This window comes from Pygoscelis adeliae, unplaced genomic scaffold (genome assembly GCF_000699105.1).
Source record: "Pygoscelis adeliae isolate BGI_AS28 unplaced genomic scaffold, ASM69910v1 Scaffold22, whole genome shotgun sequence".
Lineage (NCBI taxonomy): Eukaryota > Metazoa > Chordata > Aves > Sphenisciformes > Spheniscidae > Pygoscelis > Pygoscelis adeliae.
The window spans coordinates 266218-273441 of NW_008824350.1; positions in this window are offsets into that span (position 1 = coordinate 266218).

The following is a 7224-nucleotide window of genomic DNA, read 5'->3' on the forward strand; positions in this document are numbered from 1 at the left end:
GCAGCACGCTGCCCGCCGCCCCCCCCCCCGTCCCGCCTGCACCCTGAGGGACCGTCATAGCTCTGGTGTAGCCGCCTGGAACGGGGGCTTAGGCCAGAAACCAAATCCAAGCAGGGGCCAGGACAGTCTTTGTTTTGAGTTATTCCATCCGGTCAGCCTGTACTTCAACACGGGTGTTACCTGATTTTTGTGCAAGGCTAACGTGGGTGCATCCCTGCTGAATGCCTGTATTAAAAATTAAACAACAGAATTTATTTCTCACTCTTGTAATCCGTGTATACTTTCTTGGTTCTGAAAAGACAAGTTCCTTCGCCCTGCAAGCGACATTTTTACAGCTTGGGAAGATACCAGACCTTGTGAACAGAATCTGTTTGTACTTACTGGTATAAAAGGGAAATTTTCTTTCTGTTTCGCTCCAGCTTTCTTTAAGATCCCCATTTGATTTTTGGTGGTAAAACTGGAAATGGAAGGTCTCTATTCATGCTTCATCCTAACAAAGCCCGCTGATGCTGAATGAGAATCCCAGGTACCTGCAGTTACACAGTTCTTCTCTGCAAGAAGAAATTTTTTAAAACTCTCCATTCCCTAGGGAGGTATTTGTTTTGTTTTACATACAGAGTAACCACTAATAGTTCTTAAATTTTGTGTAGTGGGGCTTCATCTATCTATTTATCTATCCCTCTGTAAGCACTATGCTGCTGCACTTAGGAAGCACCAGGGTTTTGGCTTTAAAAAGAACAATGAAGATCTTAAGACTAGTGTGCTGTGAGTTAAAGAGGTCGTTCAAAATCCTTATTGTTGTTTGTAAAATACTTGAATTTGCTTGCCTGTTTTCCGGGAAAACACCTCCATCCAACTGAAACTTAGTAACAAGTATTGCAGAGAACCCTGCAGGGAACTGGAATTTTTCTAGTTCCTTTCTTTTTTCACAAACTTCACAGCCTTTATTTCTGACAGAAACCAAACCCACCTTGCCTAGAAAGAACTGTCATATTAATATCCGCATTTTACAAATAAATTAAAGAGCAAAATAGAAATAGTTGAGGTCGGAGCTCACATTTCAATGTGACGTACGCAAGATTTGGGCATGCTGCAGCACTAGTTTTCAAATTGAACGTCTCTAAGAAATGAGCTTTAGAATTTCTCCATCTCCTCCTGCCAGTGAGGGTGGAGCTGAGGATGCGTCTCTCCACTATTCTTTTGTTACTTAAGGGTGTGTTTTCGCAGTTAGCGTAAGCTTATCCAGTATTACTCTGTTGCTGAAGGGGACTTTCCTGCCCCTTGTCACATGCTTGACCCGCTTTCCTGATTGCAGCAGTAGTGACTGCACGGCTGTAGGGTCATTTCAGCTCATTTATCTAATTGAAAGCTAAGCCGCCAAGCAAAAGCAGCTAGTTTTCAATCAGCTTTTTAGGTTGATCTGACTTGCGTTAGGACTGTACGCACAGTCGTTAATTGTTAAAGCCAGCACAACGTAAGGAAGCAGGACAGGACAGGTGAAAGGGACAGCAGACCTGGCCCTTTCAGCAACAGCCCGGAGTTTGGTTACCTTGTCTTGATCGTGAAGCCGAGGGGTAACAAATAGCTGCATTCATAATTTTTGGAGTTCAAATAATAGATGATTGAGATGGAATATGAAGGACTGATGTTAATGTCCCTAGTTAAAACAGCCACAGTTGCATGCAATACTTGTCTGTCCAATTTTATTTAGGGAAAAAAATATTTCTTTAATTCACATAGTGGGGAATTATTATGCTTTATGTGAATATTATGCTTTAAAAGTTGTAATATAAAAATTTTAGTGAGATGTAAGAAAAAAGAGGTCTCTTGTCTTTCAGCTGTTTGACACTTATTTTGATCACTGCTATAGATCACTAAAAGATTTAAAGTACAGAGTTATATTACCTATAGTGAAAACTATGATGGGAGAAAAATGACTTGTGTGGAGGCTCAGGTCGCCCGCTGTAGTGACCTGCCAAGACAGAACCCTGCCATCTTGTGGAACGCCTTGATATTGAAGTACACAGTCAGCTTTGCCTCTCAAAGACATCTTGGGGTTTTTTTCCCTCCCTTTTTTTTCACCGATGATGTGTTTGTTTCTACAGAGACGGCGTGACTGGCTCAGGAAGCCCAGAGCAGCCAGCGTGCGGAGCTGGGAGAGTCTCCAGGGAAATGCACTGAAGAGCCATGATAGGAATTTCGCCATTCTCACAAACTTCCCTTGGCATCTTTTACCAGCCATGTCAGAGATCGGTTTCTAAATGAAAAGATTTGGGCAGATTGGGAAGGCTGTTCTTAGGATCAAGGTAAATAGAAGAGTCAGTAAATGTTGAGTTCATATTTCAGTAGCTGGCAAAAGGCAGAAGAAAAGAACATTAAAGACCGTCTGCATGCAGTCTGTGAAAGATGACATTTTAGCGTTTGCAAGATACAGAAAGATTTTTGAAATGGTGCATGCCTTTCTGGTGAACATATAGCCTAAATGCTACCCTGGAGGTTTTTTTTCTTATGCATTTTCTGATAAGACTGTATATGTTCCCATGATTATTCAGCAGATCAGAATAATGGGAATTAGATTCTAGATATAACAGATCCAGTTCTCAAGGTCTGTATCTGAATACACACTCAGTGCTTCCCAAAGTTTGGATATAGGTTTTGTTATAATATTTTTTAAAAGGAGAGTTTAATCTGCAAAATGCAGATGATACTCTGAATGTAGTTCAGACTTCCTCCAAACTGGGAACTTTGGACTAAGGATTTTAATTCAGGCTCATTTTTGCATCTACAGTTAAAAAACCCAACAAATTATTAGAGGATAAACAAAAAAGGTCAGTCTATCCCCAGCCCTTGTTTTAAGAAGCTATGGAAAGTACTCTACTTATTAGATTCCATTATTCATATAAACTCAGGATGATCATCTCAGCTTTTGCCCTGTCTTTTCTAGATGTCTGTGCAGACTACTAAACTAGTACTCTCTCTTTCAATGGATGCCTTTCCTCGCTCTTCACTGGACTTAGCAGCTCTATAACAACATGTTACCACTGTGCCAGTCCATAGTTATAAATCTACACTGGATATCAAAATGTTGGCACTCTAGGCTCCTAGGCTCTGTGAGGGGAAAAAACCAGAATGCTACAAAAAAATAAGGAAGAGGAATGTCCGGAAAGAAGAAAAAGTACCAGCACAGTCCAGCTACACCGCAGTACTAGAAAACCACTGTACTTCCAACTATAGCTACGATGAAAGCACATCTCTATCAGCACAGTAAGAAAGTATAAAAGATTAAGGAGATGCTCCCTGGCACATCTGCTTAGTGCAGCTCACTCCTTTTACATCCCGTGGTAACTTATATTGCATCTTAAATTAACCCAGCACTAACGCTCTCATTTGGCTTTTATACTTTTCAGAGGATATATCTCAGCTGTGTTCCGTGGTTATATCCACAGACATAACCATATACACCACTCTGGAGATGTACCTCATGCCAGTAGACAGATTTGTTTGATCAATTGCTGATAATCTCTCCTCAAACAATGTAAGCTTTACTGACAAATGGATTCTTCTGTCGTTATAAATTGCCTCTCTGCATGGCTGTAAAGCCAGGCCGTGTTTTTTTCCTCACTTTAGAACAGTGAGGAAACGAATAATGTTCACTTTTTTCCTCGCTTTGCCAACATCACTTCAGTGTAGGTTTGTTCTCCATGCAGGGGAGAGAGGTAAGCCACTGGCAACAGAAGCTTTCTGAACTGTGCTGTGCTAGCTAGGAGGCAGGCTGCAAATCTGGGTCTTTAGCATCTGAGTCAGTAAAAGAGAGAGCTCTGCTCTGCTTCATAAAATATATATGCTAATCTCCCAGATGGCTGTATCTTCTTTCTCCATAGAACAGATGACCTGGAAAATAAAAGAAGACTGAAAACACTGGAGAGTAGAAATTCTGGGCCAAAATCTGGGAGCTTCCAGTAGATTTTACACAGAGACTTGGCTTTTAAATTTAGTTTGAGTTTGTTTTGATAATAAAATATAGCAATGATTACATGACTATTATTACAGACCACAGCGTAATTTCACATGTAACATGAAGCATTCATACATTTATCAGCATCTCTTTAAGAAAAATAAAACAAAGGAAGACTTTCAAAGGACATTTCTGCCTACACTAAAAGATATACAGCTAACGAATAATGTTCAACTTTGGCTTAGTAATGACTACCATTTGCATACTGTGTATTATCTCAATCAAAGCTGCATTTATAGCTCTTGTTAGAGGAACACCAGAACCGCACTGCCAGACTGGCAACATTGTGCCACAGTTTTGCAAGTGTGCGGAGCAAAAATTTAACTTATTTGAATAGAGGAAGTGAGATTAGTGCAATGCGAATGCTCCCACTGGAGTTCAGCAAAGACACTGCAGCGTACCTTTTGGGTTTCTGAAATCTTTATATGTGTTTGTGGCCTCAATCTTCCTTTTTATGTTTTGTGTGAAAAATGAAGCAGCAGCACAGTACCCTTCAGTGCCACAGCCAGCACAGGGTGCAGCACTTGCTCAGAGCGTTCCGCACTGCCTGCGGCACCTCGGCTCCCATTTGAGGCCTTCTGCCCAAGGAAAGACCAAGTCTCCCTCGTTTGTGAGGGCAATGAGCTTTTGTTTGGAAATAACAAAAACAAGATGGAAAACAAGGTATTAGCTAGTCCATGGTTTTGTTTAGGCTTTGAGATTGTCAAACAAAGCATTTGGGCCAGTTTTCAGGTTGCTGAAGCCACCCTTGAATACCTTCAGAAACACAACACAAAAATTAAGAATCCTGCATCTGAACTCAAACCATAGGAGATGGATGCAAACTTTATTCCTAATTCTAATTGCATTAGAATTACAACATACAGAGACATACAACATCCATTAGATACTAGCATTCATATCCAAATCATAGCTTTATACCCAAATCATAACTCTACTAAATCTCCTGTCATTACAAAGTCATGGACATAAAATAGATAGCCTTTTCATTTGGAGTAAAATAATCCTTTTGTTGACTGAGGCTGATGTCTTTTTTCTCTAATCTGTATTCAGTAAATTAACTTACTATTCAGAATAATAAACCTCAATCTAAAATAAGACCAACTAGGTCAGTGCAGTAGTAATTGTTTTTTTCCATGTTGTCTTGAGGGAATAGGCAACATTTGCCTGCTGTCTCTTTTTATTTGCAATCACAGTTTAAATGCTTAGCAGAATTAGTTAGAGGAGCCTCTTTCAAAAAATGTATGACTCTTTACCGGAAAATTTTGTGTCTTGATTTTCCTATATAGTGTCTACTCTTTGCCTGGTGACTAAGCTCAAATATGATACCGTATTCATTTGGTATTTCATAAAGCAACTGGAAGGGGATTTCCTTGTACTTACATGGAAATGGACCTAATTCTGTTCTGATCTTTTAGTTAAGTGTGGGCAGAGAGACACATCATGTTTTTACTGTAATGCCATCTCTCAGTACTGGCAGCACTAGATCCATAGGCAGCCAGAGACATCAACCCATTGAGCAGGGATTTCATGTTACACTGCTGCAACCGTCTTAAGGAGTCCGCCTTTACACTCCAGAATTAATTTGCATTACCTATTTACTTTTTTTTTCCTTCCCTAATCAGTGGTCTTAATTGGTGGGCTCTGGTCCTGCATGCCGTCAAGGCACCGTACAGTTCACTGTACAGATGAAGCTTTTGTAGAATGAAAGAAGCATGATTCGTGGAGTTAGCCTACACAGGTCAGTCCCAGCCTGCAGACTGTTGAGTGTCTTTGACTCTAATTGGTACCTGAGTAGTTTTCAAGAGATAACACTAAACATAATTAACTTCTGAAGGATACATGCCTCCTTCTTTCTCACGGTGTGGTATTTTCCCTCCAAATTACGCCGCTGAAAGGGCCTGTAAGAGTAAGATTCGTTAGTGTATGAATGACAGGCTTTCTGCACATATATGTTGCTTAAGCGTAAGTCTTCCCCCTCCACTGCTGGTAGGATCTGAAATTTTGTATTGCTGGGAAGCGGAGAGTCTCAGCTTCGATCCCAAAAGGTCTCAGGTAAGACTCTACCTGCAACGTTTATGGACAGACAAGTAATAACCAGACCTTCCTTGAAGTCAGCTTTGACCCTTGTATTCAAAACAAGTAAGACACCTGGCTTTACAGGAAGAGGGGATTTGAAAAAAGAGCCACAATAAAAGGTTTTGCAATCCTCAGATTTTTTTAATATCTGTTTTTCTGTAACTTGTGTCAAGCTAACGGGGAACGGGGTAATGATGAACCAGCACTCAATAGAATGAGCTACATAATTCACTCACAGCTTTAATGCTCGTTAAGCGTTCACCTCAAATTCATGCCAGCAGAGCCTTTCCATTACTCCGGAACAGTGCCTACTCTTGTTAGACTCCGTGGTGCTCCCATGGGAGTCTAAAAGGACTAAAGCCTGTAACACGAGCAAGCATCTCCCTGGGACTGTAGACAGGTACCTGGTGGGGTTGAAACACTGAACGGAACCCACCATTTTCTAATAAGCTTCAGGAAAACCTAGCATGCTATTTGCCTATAATGTTTTGAATGCATATGTAAAATATGTTAGTGAGACTATTTTGATGGCTACAAAAAGTTCATGTCCCCATTTTCAGACAGTTATCTCATCCTTTCTAGTATAGCGTAGCTGCTTCACTACCAGCAAAGAAATACACTTCCTTTCTGTCCAGTATTGGTGTACAAATTGTTTTGCCTGCTTAACCCTAGTACAAGGTATCCATCTTTAAATTGCCAGTACTGTGCCAGATTGTCTTTACGTGGATAATAAAAAGGAAACAAAGTTAACAAACTCCAGAGCTCTCAAGGGAGGAGGATCTCTAACGAGGCAGGTCTCATTATGGGTGTGCCAGGGGAACGTCACCCGTGCTGAGGCGCTGCAGTGTCAGCCCGCGGGCAGTCGCTCTTCTCCGCAGGCCCGCTCCGGAGGTACAAGACATGACGTGACATTTACGGCACCCTTCCAGCACTTATTTTTGGTCATTCTTACCGGTGAAGGAGAACCGAGATCACCTCACCCGCAAGAGCCGTAACTAATCGGCGCCGATATTCTCATCCGTCTCAATTAACGCAGCAGAAGGATGAAACCCTTGACATAAGGAGGGTAAAAATCCCGCCTCCCTAAGGCGGCTGTCGGTGAAGCCCGGGCGGCAGCGGTGGCGCGGCGG